We start from the raw sequence: 25,036 nt of genomic DNA, 5'->3' as shown, positions 1-25,036 counted from the left end.
TGGAGGGATGGAGTCACATGGAACACTGGCTCCCTGGCCACAGTTTGCAGTTCATCCCTTCCCATCAGTGTTTACAGCAACTCTCCACAGAGGATGCCAATAGTTCATACTCCTACAACACTCTTTGGGCCTCCAGCGCAGTCTGGCCACCTGGGTGACCCTTGCCCACCTGGGACCAGGGCGGCCTCTGTCTGACCTCATCCCAGGCTGACAGCTGGCGTCGCACTCATCCAGACAGCCGGCACTCTGAGTTGGACAGAGTATTGTCTCCTGCCCTGCCTTACAAATAAGGAGAGAGAGTGCGCAAAGGCCACTCCTGTTCAGCCGTGGCCTTAAAGGGGGGCAGGTCCCTGGAACTAAGGAGATAGGGTGGAAACAAAATGCCAGCTGCAAGTATTTCTGACTTTAAGAGGGAAGCAGGACCGATGGCCTCTTGAAGTCCGGTGCCAGGAATTGTTGGAAACAAAAGGCCCTCTGGAAGGCAGGGTCATGCTAGAGCACAAAGCCCCATTGTCAGGCAACACTAGTGGTTTTCCAACTTTTCTTATTAAGTCATGGAACCGTTTGTAACCCCTCAGCCATGCCTTGGACGTCTGGAAGGGCTTTCAGGTACAGCCCATTACCAGGAAGAAAACAATGGCACACTGAACCCATCGTGAGCAGACACAGCACTGAGACAATAGTGCAAAACGTCAATTTTCCCATTGAGTCACTTTTCATTCCTTACAGAGGCTGTCTCAGATGGGTATCTGGGAGTCCCTTCCCTCTCATCTCCCTCCTTCCTCTCATCACGCCCGTAAACTGAAAATTGGTGAGGTCCAGGTAACCCTTGCTCCTGGCTCCACTCTGGAAGGGCAAGGCTGGGTCCTTAGCCTGCCCTCCCCAGTCTCTCAGATTCTTCACAGCCACATAAACCCTACTCTCCCCAATATCGACAGTTTCTCAATAGCAGCGCCACCACAGGCTATAGTGCTAATAAATCTCTGCCTGTTATCCATCCTTCTCTCCCCACGACAGGGGAGGAAGAAAAGGAAAGAGACAAGGAAAAAACTCCTGATCATGCCCCATAATTTTTTCAAAGAACATCAGATGCAAAAAGCAGGTACTGTAATACTACTCTGGTCCAAGCAGGGGTGGGACTTCACCCTCTCAGCCTCTGAGAAGAGGATAAAAGTGGAGCGGCTCGCATACGCAACATTTTGCACCCAATTTCAAGAGGTGCATGAACCCTCCACAAATTCAAGGATCTCAGGTTAAGAAGCTCGGCCCGGCTTTTGAGCTATCCTGCACCATTTTGGAATCTATTCCAGCGACAGCTAGGTTCTCATCAAAACTGTTTTCTCCTCTGGGATCACAGCCGAATCACATATTCCAATCCCCTTGTACATTAGTGGGGATGCGTGACTGACTCTTGCCAATGGACGTGAGCAGAAGTGATGCACCTCTTCAGATTGGAGGCAGGTAAGAGCAGGCATACCTTCTCCACACTCTCTCCTCCATGGTCTGCCAGCCAGATGACTCCAGCGTCACTCTGAAGCCACGTCTCGGAGACGACTGAGCCTTATACATGGAAGGAGCTTGGGTCCCTGACTGACCACACGGAACAGAAAGGCCTTCTCCCCCACCCAATTTTCATAGGTCTGTGATGTGAGCTACAAATGAAGCTTTATTGTGGTACGGCACTAAGATTTGGGGCCATTTGTTACAACAGCAAAATTACCCTAAAACAGGGCTCCTTCATCCAGATATCCAGCGAACGCTGCCTTTTCATGCTGCCTTTCGCCTAGACAAGTGGTTCTCAGCCCTAGCTGAACATTAGAATCACCAAAGGACGGTGTAAAAGAAAGCGGCGGCGGGGGGTGGGGGGGGGTGGGGGTGGTTGGCAGCAGTCGAGGCTGGCCATCACAGACTTCTAAAAGTTTTTGGCGGTGTTCACTCACTCACTTAGGGTGAGTCTGGTGATGAGAGAGGAGCTTTCACAGTTCCCTCAGAGGTGCTGCTAGGAACTCACAGGGCAATGCTCCTTTTTCTCTCAGGCTCCTCTAGGTCAGGAAGCCCAACCTCTGCCATCGGCCGCCGTGCTCAGGGAGACCTCAGGAGCACACCATCACTGACGTTATTGAACACTTACTCTGTGCTGGGCTTTCTGCTGAGCCCTTTACATCCAGAGCCTTAGTTCAGCCTCTCAGCACAACTCAGAAGAAGTTACTAGTCCTACCTCCATTGTAACTTTGACCCAGAAAGGTTAAGTAACTGTCCCCAGATCACACCACTAGAAAGGGCATTCAGTCCTAATACTTCTAACTTGTCATGACTTGCCCACCTTCTCAAATCACCTTTTCAAAGACAGATACTCCTGGGTAGTCACATCTGAAGGCTTTACCAGTTACCACCTGGTTATCAGCTAACAGTGCATATGGATTGCTTAACACTCATCTGAGAACGAGAGGCCTCAAGGCAGCTATGGTGGGCACCTGTGGGAGGAAAGGGCTGCCGGCTGCAGGCGCGAGAGGCCAGACGCAGACTATGCCTACCTGACCCTTGGCGGAGAGCCGGCCTGGCCCTGAGGCTCAGAATCATCTCACAGCCCCCCTTGGCCCTGAGCTGCCGTTCTTTGCAGGCCACAATTCCACATGACCACATGGCTACAGCACAGGTAGCAGAGAGACTGAGCCCCCTATTTATGACAAGCCGAGGGCGAGAGGGGAGAAGAACTTTGGATGGGCAGTACTCCCCACCTTACCCAGTGCCCACCTTGACTACGGGGCTGGGAATTCGGCTGAGGCACAGGAGCCAGGCTCCAAGTCAGGGAGCTTCTCCCAGACTTCCCATGCCCTGGCCAAAACTTAGACTCCCCAGTCTGTAAACATGAGGGTGCGGTTTGCAGTGGGGAGAATTGGCACCTACCCCTTTGTTAAGGTCTTTGTTGAATCAGTCACCAGGCGTCCAAATCCAGACAGCAATCACTTACTAAAGCAGGGCATTCCTACATCCACGCCAGGACACGTGGGTGTGGGGTGGGGGGCTTTGTGAGGGAGGTAGAGCTTTGCTCAGCAGGTGGGGTTCGCACAGGTTGGGGACATCCCGCAAAGGCTCCCCTCAGGCCTGCCTTTTCTCTGGCCTTACCCAGACGCTTTGGGCATATTTTGTCTTTGAATCTGTTTCACACGTTATTACACATTCCTTTATGCAATTTTTAAAAATCTATAATTTATGAAAGTTGTCATTCGATAGGGTTTTTCACTCTCCCTGGCTGGAACTTCTTCGAAAGTGCTTCTCAGTCGGCAGCGAATCACTCCCCTTTGACTACCATGTGATTAGTTTGTTCAACTGATGGCCTTTCTTCTCTAAGACACTCATTGTGTCTTCTGCCTCCTATGCAGTTCTTAAGAATTTAAATGAGCCATTTTATTTCTTCCTCTTAGCCCGGACTCCGCACACCCGGCCCACCCTTCAGTCTTCCCTTTGAGTGCGCCTAATAAACAGCGGCATGGTTTCCGAGGGCCCCCTCTAAAGAGGAATTTTATGTTGTTTCTGACATTGTTTGTTGTGCTTCCCACAAGACATGAGTGCTGCTAAAGATTGAGAGACAGTGACATAAATGTCAGGGTAACGCCTCGGTAGTGTCAAGCCTAATTAGATGCCTGCACTTGGGGGACAACTCTGGATACCATAAAACTCAGAGCGCATCCTCTCTCAGCACATGCCTGGAGTCTGGCAGATGGGCCAGGGCAGGAGAGAAGGCCCAGGAACAGGATAAAGGGGATGGAGAACAGTTTCGCTGGGATGCTAAACTCGATTTTAATACATCTTGTTCCTTTTAGGTCAGTCACTCTTGTCCTGGAAGTACCCACAGGCAAAGCTGTTGTACACATCAGGCACTGTAGGTGCAGCGGCTGGAGACTGTGAGCTTGTCAAGGGCCAAGAAAATGTGTGAGAGGAAAAAAATCTCGGCTCCAAATTACAAAACAGAAACTGTGAAATCAAACGATAATTGAAATAACAACGCAAAATTAACAAAAATTATTTACAGTAAAATTATACACGCATACACATATACAATGTAATATACACACATTTTAAAGATTAATATAATATGGGGTGAAGCTCCCAAAAGTAAGAGTGCCTTCAGCCCATGCAGGCCCGAAAGTGGCCATATCTACTGATCCAAAACACAGTTCCACCCGCAAAACACATGTGGGGGTGATTTACATAAATGATATCACTACTATTCACGTTCTTCAGCACTGCGCCAGGTACGCTGGGGGAGACGAGAGAAATGAAGATATAGTCCTTGCCTTCACAGCAATTAGAATCTAGCTATGACTGAGGTATGAAAACAGTCTCCTTATGCATACAATAAATATAGCTTGAGTAGCTGTTATGAGCAATATTCTCGATATTGAGAATAAAACAATGAACAAAAGATACAAAAATCCCTGCCCCCACGAGCTTACAATACAAAAGTCCTGTGAACAATGATATAAGAAAGTACTAAGTTCAACATAAGCACCAATGATAAAAAAGCTAAGTGAGCATTTTTAATAGAACAGAATGAGGAGCAAAGGAGATTGCCATTTCCCAGGTGGTCAAGGCCAACTGCAAGCAAGAGGGAGGGTGTGAGCTGGGTCTGGTTGCTCAGTCTCCCGTTCTGTAGCCTGTGCTCCTCCCCAGATGTGTACAAAGGAGCAAAAGGCCTGTTTTTGCCCACAGGAAGATAATATGTACATAGATGAGATAATGTGTGTGAAAAGGCACGTTGTAAACTCTCAAGTGCAATGTGAATTATATATCTTATTATGTATATGACACATTCTGTTTATGCACCTGAGTAGAGATACTGAAGTCATTGTGGAGAAATCCATGTTCAATCATTTTCTGCTCTCAATTTTTACCCAGATAGTCCTTCTCTGCTAAGTTGGACCAGCTTATACATAAATATCCCAAATCCTCTTCAGTCACACTTTAGAATCCCGCTGAGGTACTGAGAACATTAGTTACCTCAAAACAGCATTTAAAGAAAGCCAAAACCATTAACAATTTATCCAAAGGGCTTTCCTTGATAAAAAGAGGAGAGGGGTCCGGCCCACTTCCTGTCAAGAGTGTCCAAAGCATGGACTCCAAGGCCTGGGTTCCCAAAAATATTGGTACAGGTCCAGTGTATTTTTGTAAGACAAAATGTCCATTTCCTTTAGTGATATGAAAAATTTGTAGTTTCAAAGAGCTTGAACACTGCTTCAATTTTTGGCTCAAAGTAAACCCATAAAGAAAGTAAAATAATTATTATTAAGCCCCATTTAAAAGATGCAGAAAATGAGACAAGCAGACTTAGACTTAATGGGTTACCCAAGATTACCCTGACTGGCCATAATAAAGGAACTCAGCTTTCCTAGAACACTCTGGAGTTCTTTTCACCATGGCTTTAGCTAAGGCTCTGGTGCCAAGAGCAGCTGGAGACCCTCCTCCTTAAGAGATCACCAAGCCCAGGGTTGACCTCTCCTGAGATAACCAGAATTATTTTAGGAGTAAATACTCACCATTAATTTCCCTGTCAGTCTTTTCCTGTAGCATGCACTTGTCCAGGTACCCAAGAAATTCTTTCCTAGACCCTCCCTGGTCTCCCCTAAACACACACCTAAAATGCAAACACACCCAGGTACATAAAATGTGGATCTTTTAAAAGCCTATTTCTTAAGTGCCTACCTTCTAGGTTTGCCAGATTTAAGGGGAAAAAAGCAAGATACCCAGTTAACTTTTAATTTCATGTAAACAACAATTAGAATAAGTATGTCCAAGGCAATGTTTAAGATATACTTAAACTAAAAAAAAAAAAAAAAAATTTGTTTATTTCTTTGCATAAAACTAGTTGCCCAGGTGGAATCAGCGTCTCTATAAGCCTCCTAATCCAAAAGTCAAATACTCTCTTCCAGGCCTAAACATATCTTGGTCCTACTTGCAATCAGCTGCAAATATGAGAAATCTAAAGATGAACTCACCTGTTTAATTGCCAAAGAATCTGAGGATGGTGGAAAAGTTAAAGGTAATTTTGTTCCTGACTTCCATGAGATTACACCTCATGGTAATAAAGTAATAAAGACCAGAAGAAAATCTACACGTGCATACGGAATTCAGAGCCCTTACTGGGAATACTACAGTCGTCATACCCAGGAGGCTGTTTGCACTCAGCATGAATCCCAGTGGCTTTGAATACAGTCATTTTTCTGCATCCTTCCTCAGTGGTACCCAAACCCCCTACTCACCTGCCAAAGTGACCTCCTCCAGAATAAGCTTGGTGCCCTTGTTGGCATGTAATAGGCTCAGCCCTTATTGGTGGAAAGAATAAAATGCAATACATATCAAAAGCTGTATTTCCAATAGGTTAGCTCAAGTTGGATAAAACTGTGAAGAGTCAGAAAAGAGAAAGTTCTGGAGAAAGGCCTCATTGCTTCCTTTCAGGGGACTGAATCTCTTTGAGGACCAAAGAGAAAGGGAATCTTGCACCCAAAAATAAACAAGCAAGCAAAACACTGATGAGGTAAATACAAGCGTTCTCCTCATATTGAGTGAATAAATACCCACGAATCCATCTCAGTCGCACAGGGAAAAACAGCTAGCCTCACAGAAGAGAGCATCCCCCCAAGGAGAACTGAAGAGCTCATGGGCTCCTCCATATTTTGTGTGTCAGGGTTGGAGGTAGGTACAGGGGGCAGGAGACTTCCAGAAGGATGTTGTTGAAACCTCCGCTTGACCTTCACCCAATTAGGAAGGCAGCTTTCTTTGAGTGTTTTTAATCCTTTAGTGTTTGTTTTAGAATAAGGGCTCCTGAGAACAAGGAGAATGAGGGAGCACCTTTATTTCATTATCATTTACATTTAGTATAGTACAGTGTATTTACAGCTCAAGAGACACAGTTTTTGAGGACACATGAAGAACTGTGGAGAAAGGCAGGAAACCACTAGGGAATCGGTTGCAGGAGCATAAGATTGGTGATGGAAGATTCTAGAGAAGATGAAGCCATCTTTACCTCAGCCCACCCTGTCGCCAGCCACAGGCAAGGTAAACTGAACCCGGATGGGGAAGGAACAAACAGAAAACCAGCATGAGGTTGGGGTCTAGCCAGGCTGGGGTAACCACACTGACGCTGCATCTTGGGTGAGCCTCTCCCCACGGGGCAACCAGACACACACGTAGGACCTGCCCTCAGGGAATGGAATCAGGAAGGAAGATAGACATGTCAAAGGCAATTTCACACCATGCAGTGAACAACGCAGGGGGACTGGTAGGCGAGCTAAGCGCGTGCACGGGGCCTCAGCCTAGCAGCGGCAACAAAGGGAGAGAGAGAAAAAGGTTTCTGAAAGAATTTTATATTGACTTTTTCTCCAAAAAAAATGCAAACTAGAGAAAAATCGGAATTTTGTTGAGCTTCTTTACAGTGTATGGTGGAAAATATAGATCCTGGAGAAATTCTGCCTGTATTTGAAACTGCCATTTATTAGCTCTGTCACCTTGGACAAGTTATTTAAATATTCTGGGCCTCAATTTCCTCATTTATAAAATGGGGATAGCATGTTATGTGATTATTAATTATTGTGAAAATTAAATGAATTTTAACATATGTAAAGCACCAGAGTCGGCATAACAAGTGCTCGATAAGGGTTACCTATGATTATGATGATGTATATAGCTTAGTACTGTTTTTATTGTAGATTACATATTGAAACAAAGACACCTTAATCCATTCCAGGTTTAGCGTCTCTAACATGGCCTGATGATGAATACGATGGCAGAGGTATGCCTGGGAGAGTCGAGTTAAGATGCCCCTAGAAGGAACTCCTCACTCAGACTAATGAAGTGTAGATAAGGAGGGCTTACCGTAGGAAATCTCTAAGCTAAGTTCCGAAGAGTTGTCCAGGTAAGGAGAAGTGGAGTGTGCATAAAGGCCAGAAGCAAGAAATGGGAAGGCACAAACATATGAGGGTAGCACAGCAAGAATTGGGCAGTAGAGCCACTTGAGAGACAGCTGCCCAAGCCCTGGCAACAGGCTCTGCCTTGATATTAGGTGCTAGTACGGTGCTGAGGAAGAGCGTATCCAGCTTTAGGAGAGGGTTCCCTAATGGGGGGAGTTTACAGGACTTGGTAATTGATTGCTTATGAAGGTGAGGTGGAAATCGACTTCTTCCCAACTGTTGGTTTGGACAACTGCAAAGATGTTGACACCATTCGCTGAAACAGGATACACAGGAAGAGGAGATGAGTTGGGGGCAGGAAGGGTAAGGGAAGTGGGGAGAACACTGGAAACGAGCTAAGGTCATGACTTCCATTTGGAACCATTTACCTTTGGTATTTCTATAAAACGGCTAAGTGTGAATGCTAGTAGGTAATTGGATACACAGAGAAAATAATTAAAAATTCAATAGCCTTCCCTTATAGTATATAGAATTCTTCTGTGGAATGAATCATTCCATTCAGATTTTACAATTCCTGTGAGATGAGAACAAATATATATATACTCGTATATCACTTACTATGCTAAGCATTTTGTAATCCTTACATCCACCCTGAGGTGTACATACTGTTAGTAACCCATTTTACAGGTAAGGACACTGAGGTTTAAGGCCAAAGACTAAATAGTTTGACCAACATCACACAGCTAGTAAGAAGCAAATCTACATGGTCTATTTCCCTGTTGCTAAATGCAGAAACTGAAGGTCAAATAGGACAAGGGACATGTATAAGGTTACAGAACCAGGAAGTTGTGGAGCCAGCTTTAGCACTCAAATCTGCTACTTCAGAAGTCCAGTGTTCTTAGCATCACCCATGAATTCAGACTGTAGAAGTCTGTTATTTGCCCTGGGCAAGAGTGAGAAGATTATAGGGGTAAGACCAACTGATCGCCATGTCCAAACAAGGCAAGAACTGCTTATTTCCCTGCGCAGCCTCATAAGAGCAAGGAACGTCTTCTACCTGCCTGCTGCTGTTGTTGATGATGATGCTGATGACGACGACGGAGGGTGGACACTGCTGAAAGTGGAACCCCATTGGTGCTAACACTTTAATGAAGACCCAAAGACCTTCATGAACCTTGAGATTTTGAGGACAAACTTGGGACTAAGCATTATCTTTTCGCTCTAGATTTTTCAAGGAAAAGGAACTTGGGCCGGAGTTGTGTTTGTGTTCACTCATTCAACAAGTAGTACAGGGATTGAGCAACTACTGTCAGGCACTGTCTTGATATTAGGTGCTAGTACGGTGCTGAGGAAGAGCGTATCTAGGCTCATAGAGCACAGTGACGAACATAACAGACATACTCCCCACTCTCATGCAGCGCGTGCTTCTAAATACCCCAGCTCGCCATGCCCACTGCTTGGATGGTGAGTGAGGAATGGCATCCCTACCTGAAAGCTGCCCCCAAGAAGCTGGCACTTTTGGTTTTCTCTGGGTCCCACTGATGGAGGGGACACTAAGGAACTAGCTGTAGGCTAGGCCAGCTGGAGGACCTTGGGAAACTCACCCAGCTTCTCTGGTCTTGATGTAAAACAGGTGGAAGGGGAGGGCAAAAGGCCTAGATCCATGGTTTTCAAACTCTAAAGCTATATTAATCACTCTACTCAACACATATTTACCTGGGCACCAACTTTGTGCAAACAACATAAACAACACAAACATGGCTCAGGCCTCAGGGAGCTTGCGGTCTAGTGGAAATCTTATGCCAAACTCCACCATGTGAAACAGATAAAAATGGAGCTAATCCTGAGGTCGTTTGGGGCTCTACAAAATGCAGTTTAAACACACACACACACACACACACACACACACACACACACACACACACAGGCTGATCTCTCAGGCTTCTTACTGCACTAAGATTCTTGGGTTCTTTTCTGCCAGGCTGGGGCAATGACAGCGGCAGAAACTCCTGCTCTATATGCCTATCTCCAGTCCTACGTCAACTGAATATTTTCTGTAATTTTGTCCAACAAGCCCCACGCACTCAAGCTTGTCACAGTACTGTTGCTTTGCTCCATTGGTCTGTTCTGGGGAAGCCAGCCATTTGCATGAGACTCTCGGAGTCTCTAGTTCAAACCAGGCAGGGAAGGGAAGGCCATATTTTTATCTGGAGGCAGAAGGATTTTCATGCATTACTCCCCAAGCACAGAGCGAGCCCTGGAGAGGCTGCAATGGATGTTAGCAAAAGCTAGACAAAGGGGCACAGTTGTGAGTTGCTTCTTCCCAGAGAATCCTTTTATTGTTTTTTTTTTTTTTTAAGAAAGGGAATGAAAGCCCAGAGCCCCTATTCCCTTGCTAGGTTTGCAAAACAAACAAGAGCAAATAATTTTCATTCATTGACTTTGTTTTCCCCTTCCCAGGAAATCTCTCCGTCTGCTAAGGAAGACCCATTTAAGATTTACGGCAAACTGTCCACTTGGTGAGAAGGGATTTGACTTGTTTTTTCTTTCTCACACTATTCTGTGCCAGCGTGAGCTTGACCATTTCCAGACGAAACACTGCCTTTACCAGAATGAAATATTTGCGAAAAGGTCTTTAATGAACTGAAAACGTTAATTTGAAAAGTCTCCTCTGTGGAAAGAGTGAGGCTAGGAGAGGGAAGGAAATGACACACAGCCTGTGGACTGGCAGACGGCTGGTTTCTCTCAAGTTTTTCAAAGAGGGGAGATGCAGAATGGGCTACATTAGGTGGAGATCCAAAATTGACCCTCACTTGGAGGGCGGCACCAATACAGCCAGTCTGAGCTGCGTTCATACCCTCAGTTTTGTTTTGCTGTTTTAAATGCCTATACACACAGGCTTCTCCCTAGTGAAAAAACACTACACAGTCTGCAGGCTCCTTCCCCACCACCAGAAATTCCAGTAAATGCCCCACTGGCATTATTTCAAAGGTAATCGCAATGAGAATAATGGTCATGTTAACAGCAATAACCACCACTGACACCACCGCTTTTTTAAAATCAGGTGTTACCTGCTCTGCCCCATCGGTGCCACCCATATTGCACACAGAAGGAGAAAACTTGAAAGTTACAGACTCTGCTAAGAATGCTGATTATAAGTCATCGGGCAGATATAATTACAGGAATTGCTCTCCCTAGCTGAGCTGATATTTATTTCAGCAGCTCTGACCCTTCACGAGGATCTTACTGCCACCCCACCCCCAACTCTCAACCCCTCCACCAAAGGGCTTTACTAACTGAAAGCAAACCCAAGCCAAGTCCTGCTCATACTCTCGGCCAGGTGCCAGGAAAAGTGTAAATTTTCGTGAGCTCCAGCTATTTTGCCAGAAGTCTGCAATGTGTCTGGACACGAATGGCTGTTCCTTTTGTGAGGCCAGGCCTGAGCACCAGGAAGTTCTAAAAGCAGCACATGGAGACAGATCGGGTAACCAGAAAAAGGGGTAGAAACAGCCTGTCTGCAGTATGTGAGGCTCTCCTGGGGTGTCCTGCCTGCACCCAGAGTCGGTCCCCTTATTAGCCGCCCCCCCAAAAAAAAGAAAGGTAATTTTTCTCAGGCTCAATATTTCAATTGTGCGCTAACTTTGTTCTCAAGGGCAATCTGCCAACTCCTAGCCAGGACTTCACCTTTCATAAGGAAACTAAACCAGTTAAGGTCGGGGTGCTGGTGGTAAACACGGTTATGCGTGCGTGCATGCACGTGCGTGTGAGTGTGTGTCTGTGTGTGTGAGAGAGACAGACAGACAGAGGTGGGGTGAGTACCTGTAGGCACAGGCACAGCTCACTGTATTTAACCCTTGTTGCTCCTTTGGCTTTGGCAGAGATGAAAGCAAAAAGACATTTTGAAGCTATTTGAAAGAATTTTTTAAAAAGTGGACAGCGAAGATCACCACACAAGGAGACATCATTAACCAGTCTTCCGAGAGGGTCACTCTTGCTATCCAGGGTCTGTAGGCTTCTACATTCAGAACCCCCCAAGGCCCTTTGGGTGTGTGAGCTGCCCAGCCCCACTGAGTCTCCCCCCCCCCCCCCGTGACGGTGCGGTGCATCCCCACAGTACGACATTGGGGCGTTTCACCGCTCAGTGAAAGCCTGTGGTCTGTCTCTAAATCCCCCAGTTTTCATTCCATCCCTCTTAAAGGGGGCCATAAACTTGAACGTGAAAGATGCAATTATTTGGGGGCCAGGTATGCCTTAACAAGTTTAAAAGCCTCTGAACAAAAGCAAAGCCAAAGGGAAGGGCATATCTTCCAAGAGATTAAAAGCAGTGTTATTCCCTTCACACCCCTCCTGGCCGCCATCTTGCCCTGACAGAGCAAGGGAAGGATGCAAATCAAAGAGCTGGACTTTACTCACCAAGTGAAGGTATTCAAGTGCACTTGCTGCCAACTTTCTATCAAACTGGCAATGTCAGGATAGGAAAAGAAGGGCTGGAGTGAACAAAAGGAGGGGACAAAAAAAACCCATAAAGGAACACAGGTTTGCCTCAAATTACACAATAGACACATTTCATGAAAGTGAAATATAAATCGTTTTAATAAATGGATTCACTGTCAGTGTATCAGCTATTGTTCCTAGAGGGGAAATCTTTTGTAATTTGAAAAAGAAAAAGTAGCTGCTATTTATCTTTCAGGCCAATTTGGGTTGCTAGGTATGATATGGAATTTTTATAAAGTAAAGAACATCAAAATAAAAGGTTTTTCTGAATTTTTTAAAATATGGCACTCTGGCTAGAAATGTAGCTGCAAGGTACATGAACTGAAATAAACTAAGAGAGGGAAAGAGAAGGAGGAAGGAAGAAGAAAAAAGAGGAAAAGGAGAGCAAGTGAGAGACAATACCCTCTTGGGTCCAACGAACCCAATTCAATGAATTAAGTTCTCCATGCCCCACCTTAAAAGGGACTGAGATAAGTAAATAGCATATAGAGAGATAAAGTGCCAAGCTGGAGAACCAAAGAGAAAAGGGGTTGTTACTGCACAGAGAGCAAAGAAGAGAAAAGGAAGTGGGGTCAGGAAAAATGCATGCAGACTCAGGGTACTAAGGGAAGTCAGAGACCCCAGCCATGTGTTTGAAATAGCTCTGATCTGGGCAGAAACAGGTGTGTGTAAAGGGAGAAAGGGGAGATTAGAGATACACAGGTCCTCCTTGTTCTCTAGCAAAGAAGATTCCAAAATAAAATGTGCCTTTGCTACCTTAGAATCTCATGGACCAGCGGTCCATACGCCTTTCTTAAAGCCACAGCACCATTCTGTAATGGAAAAAGTTCAAGTTCATTTCCAGCAGCAAAATATACCCAAGTCCTGTGAGCCCTGGGAAGAGTAGCAATTCCATAGACAGAAGGAAGAAAATGAAAAGTTACCAAAGAGAGGCAAAAATTGACAGCAGAACAGGAAAACTTTCAAATCATTAATTCCTAATGAAATACAATTAATTTCAAACTTTTGGAGTTTTTAAATGTGTTGTTGTTTTTATGTCTTTTGCTGAATATGTGTGTTTAAGAGGGAAGTTCAGAGAGACTGGTACATTTTTAGGTTATTTTAAGAAATCTGCCTCAGTAATTCCATTACTCTTAGTTACACGTTTAGCCCATGCAGATTCTTGGATATCCAGCACCCAAGAAGCTCCTCAGGTGTGCAAGATCCAGCCCCACCCCACAAGAGATTATGATCTCGTTGTCATGCAGGGGGGAAGATCAGGCCCCAGGAAGAATCATAAGTCTTTCTCAAGGGCCAGACATTGTGCCAAGAACTTTCCCCACCATATCTTTAAACATCCTCACCAAAACCCATGTAGATAGATATGATTCCCTCCAGCTTATGAAGGAGGAAACCGAGGCCCCAGGAGTTTACATCCTTTGCCCAAGGTCACACAGCTAGTTAAGTGGTTGAGTTTGAATTTGAAGGTGGCTGACTGAGTAACAAGTGATGTAGACCACACTGTACATGTTGTAGGCAGCCAGAGGAAAGCAGAATCCAGGGTGACTTCACAAGTCACCTCAGCATTGTCCTGGGTGACCTGACAGCCAAAAGGGTAGGCTGGACTGCTACCGGCCAGATGAGGGGCTCTGAGAAACACGGGTCAGTCACACATGCAACATTCAAAAGAAAAACTACCCTTTACAAAAAGCACGTAAAGGAAACCCATTTTTCTATCTTTAGGTCATTCTTTGCCTCCACAGCCATCTGCAGAGATGGAACATGGTTTCATTAAACATGATATTTTTGTCAGCTTTCTTATGCTTTTCTGTTTTGTTTTCTCTTGCTTTCAATTAAAGGATTCTTTTCACCCTCTCAGAAATTCTTTGGGGATTTGAAACCCACTTCAAGGAAGGAGGAAAAAAAAAAAAAGGAAATCCATCTTACAGTATTAGTCACCGAGATGGGTGTGAAGACGATGGGCTATAAACTGACATCAGCTCCATCTCCAAAAGCAAAGAACGATCTCTAACAAACTGCTGTGAATTTTAAGAACTAGAAATCATGCTGGCAAACAGGTTTGCCTTCCTTAAAATGGAATTACAAAAAAAAAAAAAAAATCTTCCAAATTAAGTCCCAATGGTTACAACCAAATAAAGAACACAGGCTTGGACTTCACGCTGAATCCAGGGTGCTCCACCACAGAAACATACTCAGCTACGAAGAAATACAAATGTGAGCTGGAAATAACATTAAAATCACACAAGGGCAAATTTGTGGGCCCTGGAAGTCTTGCATTCCACCAGCAAATAAAACCAGTGCAGCATGGGCTAGCGTGGGATTAGGTTCAGTATTTCCCACTTTGAAATCAAAGAAATGGGCATGTGTGGGTTGTCTGCCCTGCATGTATGACTGTCCCTGTCCTTTGCAGAGTTGTGACGAAATAATCACCCTCTTATCACAGCCTTTGATCTCACAATCCCCTTTTCCCATGCTATTAAGATATCCCATGTCTTAGCAATTCAACTTTGCACGCTCAAATCCTTTTTTTTTTTTTTTTTTTTTTTTTGGCTTGCACCTGCCCACACATCAGTGGCTCTGCTTTGCTTTATGCCTTGTCCACCTTGCAATGTTTTCATTAGACAGGAACCATCGCCATGGCAGAGGCCAGCTGCCACCCACATGTGGGGAACTGAAGCCAGCCTCCCTCCTCCATGGGGCTGGAGAGGGGTCACAGGAGTGGGAGGGCTCTCAGCCTCCCCAAGACAGAAGGCGTTGACCCAAGGGAAGGAAAAGGTCACACTTGCTTAGCAAAGTTCTCCAGGATCTCAGGGACTCTCTCCAGAATTCCTGAGTAAGCATTGCTGCCAGGAGCTCACTGGGGAGTTTGGCTCAAGAAGAGACTGCCTACCTGTATCTTGTCTTTAACAATCATTTCCACTGGGTTTGCATCACTGCTCCCTCAACAATCTCCTGGGTCCCTTCTAAGTCATATAAATGGAATGTCTATGATGCAGGATCCCAGCCTGGAAATTGCCTGCCAATTCCAGCCAGCCCCCTTTGATCCTCTTCTACGGAAAAGAGAGCAAGAGTCTGGAATCAGATACGCCCAGGTTCAAACCAACCTTGCAGGGGACCCTGAACCTCCTTGAGGCTCCGTTTCCTCATCTCTAACATGAAAATCACAATATCTTCCTCACATGTGTTTTGTGGCAGTCACATTTAATCTAATGTGTAACCTACCTATGTCATCCAGTGTCAGGCACATAATAGGCACTGAACCACAGTGGTTCCAACTCCAACTGCCCACACCGAGTTTATATCTCCTTACAGTAATAATTACAACTATTTATTGAGTCTTTACTGCTTGTTAAGCACCGTCCTAAGTATTTTACATAGATAATCGATTGCATCCTCAAAAATAAAATCCTGCGAAGTACTGTCCTGATTCCCCTTTGACAGGCCAGGAAACTAAGCCTCAGTGTCTCAGCTCACGTCCCTTAGTAAGCCACAGAGGTAGACTACAAACCCAGATCTTCTGGACTTTAAAAACCCTGTTCTTTCCTGCGTATCTGCTGCTACCTATATCTTCACAGTCTTCATGAAAACTTCTGCCTGACTTGCCAACTGGTCTTTTTAAAAAGTTTCTCCTTAATCTTTTCCATTAATTCATTCATAAACAAATCCTAGCTTGCTTAAGTATAGTGATTTTTCCCTATTCCATGATCATTTATGTGCTCCGCGACTGAGTACCTCCTCGAGTATTATTAGCAAAGCAGAGATCCCAGTAGAAAGCAAATTGCCCTTTGCCAAAAACCAAGTCTTAGCCTGGGAATAGACACATTTCTTCATATTCCTTGGAACAAGAAACCCTGGGTCCTCATCCTAGGGCATTCATCCTGTCCACATCCTTTACAAAACCTAATTTTCATTTATCTATCCTAAGGCACAATAAAAATTTAAAAACCTTCATTATGTGTGAGCTCAGCCTCCTGCATTCACCCCAAACTTTGTTCTCCAAGCCCCAGCTCAAACCCCTCTAGGCAGCCTTCCCCCATCTTTCAGCCCAAGGCCCAATCCCCATGCCCTGATGTGTCACAGAGCTCAGAGCCTGTTCAACAGACACCATCTGGCACTTCCTTAAAGGGTTTTCTAAGTGTTTCACATGTGGACATCTTGTCAACCTAAGAAGATTATAAATTCCTCAAAGGCTCGGATCTTGTCTTCTGTTATTTTTGAAACTCCTGAAGTGCTTAGAACTTTACTAGGCATCAAGGAAATACCTAGTAAAACGTCCATGGGTGTAATTACCTCCTAAAGTGCTAAAAGCATCATTTGTCCCACAGGCCACAAGCATACCTCTGGTTTTTTGTTTATGGTTTACTTTTTTTGCAGGGGTGGGGGAGCCGGGGGGGGGGGGCTTGAAAGTTACTATCAGCCCTATCTCAGTGCCCAAGCTAAACCAAAATAATGTGTCGTCATGCAGAGACCCAAACAGAGGTCAATAATCCTATGTCTGTGACCCAGGTAACCTGCCACTTCCTCCTCCTCACGAAATTCATCCAGCCAGACCCACCCAACCCAGCCTCTCCTTGCCCTGAACTCTTCATTAAAAAAGAGGCACAAGCATTAACTCTTCCTTCTTCTGATAATAGAAGAAACCATGGCCAACGAGGAAGGAAGGGACATGGCCAGCGGGGACAGAAGGGACCCTACCCCCCCACACACACACCAATCCTAATTCTTTGAAAACTGCTCTCCTCCCAACACAATGAATGCTTCTGACCAGGGCTGAGTATCTCCTTCTGGCTACAATGATTGGTCCAGGGATGAGCACATGACCCAAGATAGGCCAATAGCATCCTTCCCCAAGATTTTTCTAACTGGAAGTAGCAGAGCGCATCCCCTCTCTCTCTGATTATGAGGTTGTAAACATGAAAGTTGGGAGCTGCCTGTCTCCTTTTGGAAGAGAGAAACCATCTGTGGTTAGAGCAAACAGAAGACAGAACCTGAGAGAGTATTGACAATGTTCAAGCCCCAGCTTCAGTGATCCCCAAGGCAGCCATCCTGCTGCTCTACCTGAGGTTGGGTTATGAGAGTCCAGATCTCCCTTTGGTTTAAGTCAGGTTTCTAGCACCTGCACTCACAGTGTCTTTCCATACGTAACTTCCCAGGAGTTATGTAACATACTTAGGAGGTCTGCCAATTAAGTCTGTGAACTTGGTGCAATGATATTGCTAACCTTTTTTGATATCAGAGGGATTATTCATTGTGAATTTGTACCAACTGGACAAACTGTTAACAAAGCTTATTATTTGGAAGTGCTGAAAAGGCTGTGTGGAAAAGTTAGATGACCTGAACTTTTCTCCAACAATTCATGGCTCCTGCATCACGACAATGCACCAGCTCACACTGCACTGTCTGTGAGGGCGTTTTTAGTCAGTAAACAAATAACTGTATTGGAACACCCTCCCTACTCACCTGATCTGGCCCCCAATGACTTCTTTCTTTACCTGAAGATAAAGCAAATATTGAAAGGAAGATATTTTGATGACATTCAGGACATCAAGGGTAATATGACGACAGCTCTGATGGCCATTCCAGAAAAAGAATTCCAAAATTGCTTCGAAGGGTGGACAACACACTGGCGTTGGTGCATAGCTTCCAAGGGGAGTACTTCGAAGGGGACTGCAGTGATATTCAGCAATGAGGTATGTAGCACTTTTTCTAGAATGAGTTCGTGAACTTAAATTGTTTGACCTCATAGTTCCCAGGAGGGGCATGTAAGTTAGTGCCAGGAACAAGTGTAGATTAGACCATCCTGCAGATTAGGGCAAGTGGGTAGCAAGAATTGGGCCATGGATTTCTCACGAGCAGAGACTCTGCTGGTCCATAGATGGGTACAAGAGGGGTAATCTTCTCAGCTCACTGTGGCCTGGGTCACGGCCTGAAGCATCGAAGGGCTCATGACTGAAACCGCCTGGAAGAAATGTCCCTTCCTTCCCCGCTGGCCATGGGTTCTGAGAGGAAAAGGGACTCACCAGCCTCCTGGTTGGACTTCTGAGGGTGGGGCCTGTTCTCCCCAGCTTAGAAGACAGACAGCCCTGCAAGGTTCCTCAGCAGAGTCTGCTTCTCCACGTCAAAATGGCAGCAAAACAAAAGCCTAGTAGTATTACAACGTACTACGAAAAGCTGAACCGGAAGCCGGAGCTTGAGACCCAGGGCTTCTCTGAGTCTTGGTTTCCTCTTCTGTTACGGGGGTAAAGAAATGCTTGGCTGCCTCCTTCCAGGCCTATGCAAGGCTGGAATAAGAGAAAATAACTAAACTACAACTTTCTTAGCAGTCACTATGTACTCAGACTACACGTGCATTATCTTGTTAAATCCTCACAGCACAGCCTGGCACATACAAGAGAACTCTGGTTTGATTTCAGAAGAGAAATCTTACCAAAAGACACAAAGCTAGTAAGTTGAAGAGCTTGGAGTGCAAACCATGTCTATATTATCAGCGCTTGTGTTTTAACCATTATGCCAGTCCTCCACTTGGAGATAGTATTGACAGATTTAGCAACAAAACAAAATGAAAAACAAAAACAAAAATAAATAAATAAACAAACAAAAACAGGACACCCAACTACATTTGAATTTCAGACAAACAACAAACAATATTTTAGTCTAAGTATGTCCCATGCAATATTTGGGGCTTACATATATTGAAAAGATTATTTGCTGTTTGAAATTGAAATATAAGTGGGTGTTTTATACTTTATTCTGGCTCTGTACCTTCTACAGATCAATTTTATGAATCCACTTTGAAAACAGCAGAATACCACCCAAAGTAGAGCTATTTTGTTATTAGCCCTAACCCCAGGTCTGACTGGCGCGCGGCACTATTCCGGGACATTGGGATGCACAGCTATAAGATCCCGATAGTACCCGGCCCTAGCAGCTTCCCATGGCTTTGTGGAGATCAGATAAGCTCTAAGCACGAAAGATAATTAAAATGAATTGGGATTCAGAAAAAAATATTAACCACTCATACATCGCCCTGCACCACCATGCACTCTCCCTTTCCCAATGCCTGGGGGACTTTTTTCCGGGGCTTCTCCCCTTTCCCCCACCACTTAAATACCTAGGTGACAAGGTCATCTCACTGGCTGAGTTTCTGGCTGCTGCATGCCAATTTAGTACTGGATTCTGGGGAATTTTACTGTAGAGATATGGGTCCTGCCCTCAAGGAGTCGCACTATGGTTTAAGAGACAGTGTACAGTTAAGTAGGAGTCTAATGACAGTTCCCACTTATTGGGCACCTCAGACTCATCAGGCACTGTGCTAGTTACATTCCCAGGGATGATCTCGTATAATGCTCCCAGCACCTCCTCCAGGAATCACACGCATCCTGCAACCATCCAAGCAGCTAGAAACCACCAGGGAGCTCCTACCCTGCTGTCAAAGGTGCCAAGAGAGGCATTGGCTGCTTAGGGGGTGAATAATTAAAATCACCAAATCCAGTATGTTAGGATAAGAGGCCCTGCCCTTTTCCATTTCTCACTTTCTTCATAGGTATCTCCTTAAGACTGACCAAGATATTCATGCCTCAGGGACAGTTAGAGTGCCACACTGGACTGGGTCCCAAAACATGACCCCTGTCAAAATACAGGGTACGGCCAGAATAATAGCAAAAAATGGCTCCATTATTTCTCTCATGGGGACAGAGGGGGAAGGACAGTGTCCGAGTTTCCTTTCCCTAATAAAGGTCTGTGGCTCGACCAGCACAGTCGGCTACCACCTCCCAGATCACTTTCACCCAGACTTTCACTTCCGTCCAGCTAGTGGCTGTCCTGCGCTCGACTAACGCCCTGCTTTTGTCTCACTGTGAATTCCTAATCTCTTCTCATTTTTCTACATAATTCCAGTTGATAATAGTAATCAACTTTTCTCACTGTAGAAGAGGCCTTTTGAGATAATGTAATCCCTTCTATTCACAAGCAGTTGAAGGAGAGGATTCAACAAGTGCTATCCAGGTTCTAAGCAAAACAGAGCAGAATATAACAAGTTTGAAGAGGCCACACTACTTCCAACTTCCCACACCACTTTTTCCAACTCAGCCCCTGGGTACACCGGAAGCATTATACCTGAGCACTTCTAATGGTATATACATCCCCAGCCTTCCTAAGGACAGTTTCTGTTCCTGTTTTCCCAACAAGGTACTACTCTCACCTTTCCTGCTTCTTAACCTGGACTTGCCCAGGCGTTGGCTACAATGACCTTGATTCACCTCTCATTTAGAGAGTGCAATGGAAACCTTTGTAAGGTGAGTGAAGCCATGGACCAGAAGGCCACCCACCTCAACTATTGCTTGTGTTCGATTCAGCTTTGGAACTATCCAGTTTTATGATCCAGGAGATATGATTTGACACCTTGGACAACTAAATCCAGAAATGAGCAGATAGGACCCTACTGGACTTGCATGTCCTGCTTCTATCATCTTTTCTTCATTTTCTGGAATATATCGTTAATTGCTTTCATAATAAACATCACATCTGTTTGCAATCCCAAAGTCTTCAGTGCTTCATAAGGGGTGCTCAATATAACCTTTCCTTTTTTTGTGTTTTTTTTTGCCTGCTCTTTCAAGGTCTTCATTTTACACCACTAACTTGTGGTTAAAAGGATTGCTGTTGTTACTATTTCTGTATTAATCTGTTTGGGGGGGTTTTGTTCATTTGTTGTGCTTTGTTGCTCTCTTTAAGAGAGTCTAGGCTATTGACACATGCATCATATACGTACCACCGTATTTATATATACAGATATTACGTTTTGCTATATACACATCCTTTTTTTCTGGCTATCAGTCTGTGTTTTTCAGTTATAACCCTCAAGCATAGGACACAAAAATTTATCTGTGTACCATGTCCTTCCTACATGGGATCACAGAATGATTTGCAGTGAGTCAGCGGTGAGCTGACAGGGAGAAAATGTTTTTTGGAAGCAGGATTTGAAAGGGGAAGTCACTGTGAGGCAAGAGTAGCCATTCATTTGTAAAGAGCACAGACCTGATTGGCAGGGGCTCAATTCTGAAAGAAAAACCCCCAAAACTATTGAATTTTTAAGTTGAGTTTCACTGTGAAAATGGTGAAGGAATTGGTTGAGTGTGTCTCACTTTGAAGGGAAAAATTTTACTGACCCTCTTATTTAGGAACTCACAACCAAGGGAAGAGTAATGGGGGATTTGGAAAGCAATATGGACAAAGGTAGGAATTTCAGAGGGGCCAAGGCAAAACAGAATGTGCCAGGTGATGAAAAGGAAGTATTAGAGACATAAAGCTAAGAATGAGGTCAAATATCAGATACCGGAACCAAAGTTACACCCTGTTTAGTGCTCCATCTCAATCATCATCGCTTATGGCATTATAACCAGGACTAACAATTATTGAGGGCTAACTAAGTGCAGGTACTCTGCTAAGCAGCATATATGGCCTTAACTTTAATTCTCACCAAAACCCCATGAGGTGGTTATTCTTTACCATTCCCCTCTTACAGGTGTGGAAACTAAGGCTTAAAGAGAATTGGTAACTTGCTGAATGAAGTTCCCATAATTTGGCAAGTATTAGAGCGAGTAGGGCAAGCAGAACTCTGGCTCATCCAGCTCCAGGGCCCATTGTGCTAACCACCAATGTTCTCCTCCTCTTGGAGGCTTACATTTTAAAACTGTACATGGGTCAGAAGTTTGAGGTCTTACTACCAGGTTGCTCACCAAGAGACTAATCAGTCAGCATTGCTATAATAGGTCAAACTTTACTCCTCATCTTTGGTGGAGTAGAAAGATGATTAATTGCTTATGCAGAAATTGATCTAAGCACTGTTTTATGAAAAATGCAGGATATCCACATATTTAGAGAGTCTTCTAGAAGAAATCTGAATTAGAGAACAATGTAATTGAATTTTTCTGTCTTTCTTGGCATTTTAGCTACTAATTAATGTAGAGTCTTGGATGTTGGAAAGACTTAGAGAGATCAATAATAATATTAACCCTTACGAAAAGGTTTGCTATGAGAAGGGATTGTAACTCAGGGTGTTTGATGGAAAAGTCAAAGGTTAGAGTTCAGGGGTGCCTTCTCTATTGGCAGGGGATGGGGGTGAGGCAAACTCTATTGCTACTCTCACTTTTAACATTTCCTCAGAACCCTAGCTGTCTCCCCGTCTGAGGGAGATAGTAACCCCCTTCTTAACACACTGAGATTGGGAGGGGAAAAGAAAGAGTAGCGTTGGCAACGACAACCAGGCGAGATATCTGGTATCAATGGGGCCCTCCCCCATCACCTTCCCAGCCAGGCAGATCGTCCACCCCCCAGCTCTGCCCTATGAAGAAGTCCCCTTGTCTCTCAGGCCACAGTTGGTCATGTGGATTCACCCCTCCCACACTCTCAACCCCCACCCTGGCATTCTCCCTCCTTCCGAGAGTCCTTTGGGCAGACATGACTGACAACAGTACCACGGGCGATGATGTCACAAAGAGGGGGCAGTGTGCCCTGTTAGACCATCTTTCACTCCAGTGGACTCGCCTTCACAGACAAATTGATTTGCAAAGGTTCAGGCTGCCAGCCCGGCCTGCTTTGCATACAGAACGCTCCCTGGTGACACAATAAAAAGTGGCCAGGCTAACAGAGGAGCACAGCGGGGTCTGCCCGGTTCAAAGTCCAAACTCCACACCCCTCACCTCAGTCTGGTTTGAAAGGTCACTGTGTGTCTGGGAAAATAGTCGCAGGATACAATCCTTTATTAAAGGTCACTATTTTTCAACAGCACTTAACACACACTTACACACAAATTGAGACTAGAGAGGGGAAAAAAAAAACTGGGGGCTGCATCGTATTGTATATTGTGCTTGCAAGATTTATGTCTTGTGGTCACCAGCAATAAACACACACTGCTTCAGTTTTAAAGTTCACATTAATCCACTGATTCTCCATCCCCTGGAAATCAGCCTCTTCTTTGCCAGGCAGACGGGGGCAACCGAGACTTTTGTTCATCTCTTTTGTTCTTTCCCCATCTTTGCCTTCCCTTGTTGCAAGTTTTTTAGTTTGGTTTAGTTATTTTTTATTATTATTATTATTATTACTATTATTATTATTGGTGTTGTTATTGTTGACATGCAGCTACAGGACTTTACTCTCAGTAGTTTCCTCTCTTGCATTGTGCGTGATGTGTGCCTGGCATTTAGATCCAAGACCGTGCGTGCTCACCGTGCCAGAGACTCAGAGTGTGCGTCTGTGAGTCTGTGTCTGTCACAGACGTTGAGAAGGGAAAGTCAAGTTCTTTTCTGTACTCCTCGTGAAAATCCAGGGGAGCACTGAAGCCAAGCCAATGGCCATAAAGCCATCAAGGAGACTGCCAGTCCTGCCTATTCATTATGTTGTATGTGTTATTTGAGTAAATACTTCCAATACGAGCAAAAATAGCAATTGTATTTTCTTCCAGTGACAGGCAGTTCATGTTTGGTTCCCAAAGAATGTTAACAATAGCAACCTCTGCATTCTTAACAAAAGAGATTATCAAAGAAGTCAGCCCGAGCTGTTAGATTAATTTAGGCAAGAACTGCAAAAGAAAATATTTAGGGGAAATTCTATGAATTTCAAATAGCCGGCAAAATATATAACGTTGGGGATTCCACTGTGCTCTGTAACACATTTTTGCAAAGCTTTTGCCAGTGATAGATTTCTGAGCTATCAAAAGCACATTAATTTTTTCTGATTAAAACAGCTGTGAAAATATACAAGTGTAACTGTGAAAAATCCGGGGCTTATTGTAATACTTTCAGCAAAACAAGGATAAAAGATTTTTAAATACAGACTTGCCAAAAGTAAAATATCTAACACGGGGAGAACTAATTCTGCGCGTGCTTCTAATATTTTGGCATAAATACTTTAATCCTCTTGTCCATCCTGTTGGCACCTCGTCTACAGTTGACTTGTTAAGGGCGAGTTCCTTTGTAATGTCGTCAGCACCTCTCCGTAGTTATTGACTGTGCTCTCATTAAAACGGCAAGATCACAAAACGGCAGAAGTGAGAAGAGGTGGGGAGGAATCTGGCTCCTCACTACAAAGGTATTCAGAAAGGCGAAAGAACCTAAAGGAGAAATGAAAAAACATGACAGAAGTGAAACTGTCTACCAAGGAGGAGGAGGAGCAGGCAGGAGGAGACTTCCGGAGGTGGGGCTGGAATTTGGAGATTCTGTTTTCATGTTTCTGTTTATGATCAAAATACACAAGGGAATCACAAAGACCAAGTTCAAGTTGCTTATTGTGTTCACCCAGAGTTATGCTGTGATATGGCACATGCATGAAGCACACGTGCACACGTGCACACACACGCGCGCGCGCGCACACACACACACACACACACACACACAGTTTGTGTCCTCATTACTTAAAAATAAATTGTTTTGGAGAAAGATGTCAACCTCTCTTGCTTGAGCCCCTGATTCGAGCTTGGCTGGTAATAATTTCACTGTGGACATAGACTCTTCATTCCCTGATCTACTGCCTTGAAGGGGTGACTTTATGAATAAAGTCATTATGTGATTCAAAAGCATGGGGTGGAGCAGTGCATGCTTAACCAAAACAAGGTGCCTTTTGAGGAGAACAACCCCAAATTC

The sequence above is a fragment of the Rhinolophus ferrumequinum genome, chromosome 13 (assembly GCF_004115265.2).
Source record: "Rhinolophus ferrumequinum isolate MPI-CBG mRhiFer1 chromosome 13, mRhiFer1_v1.p, whole genome shotgun sequence".
Lineage (NCBI taxonomy): Eukaryota > Metazoa > Chordata > Mammalia > Chiroptera > Rhinolophidae > Rhinolophus > Rhinolophus ferrumequinum.
This window is presented reverse-complemented; position numbering follows the sequence as displayed.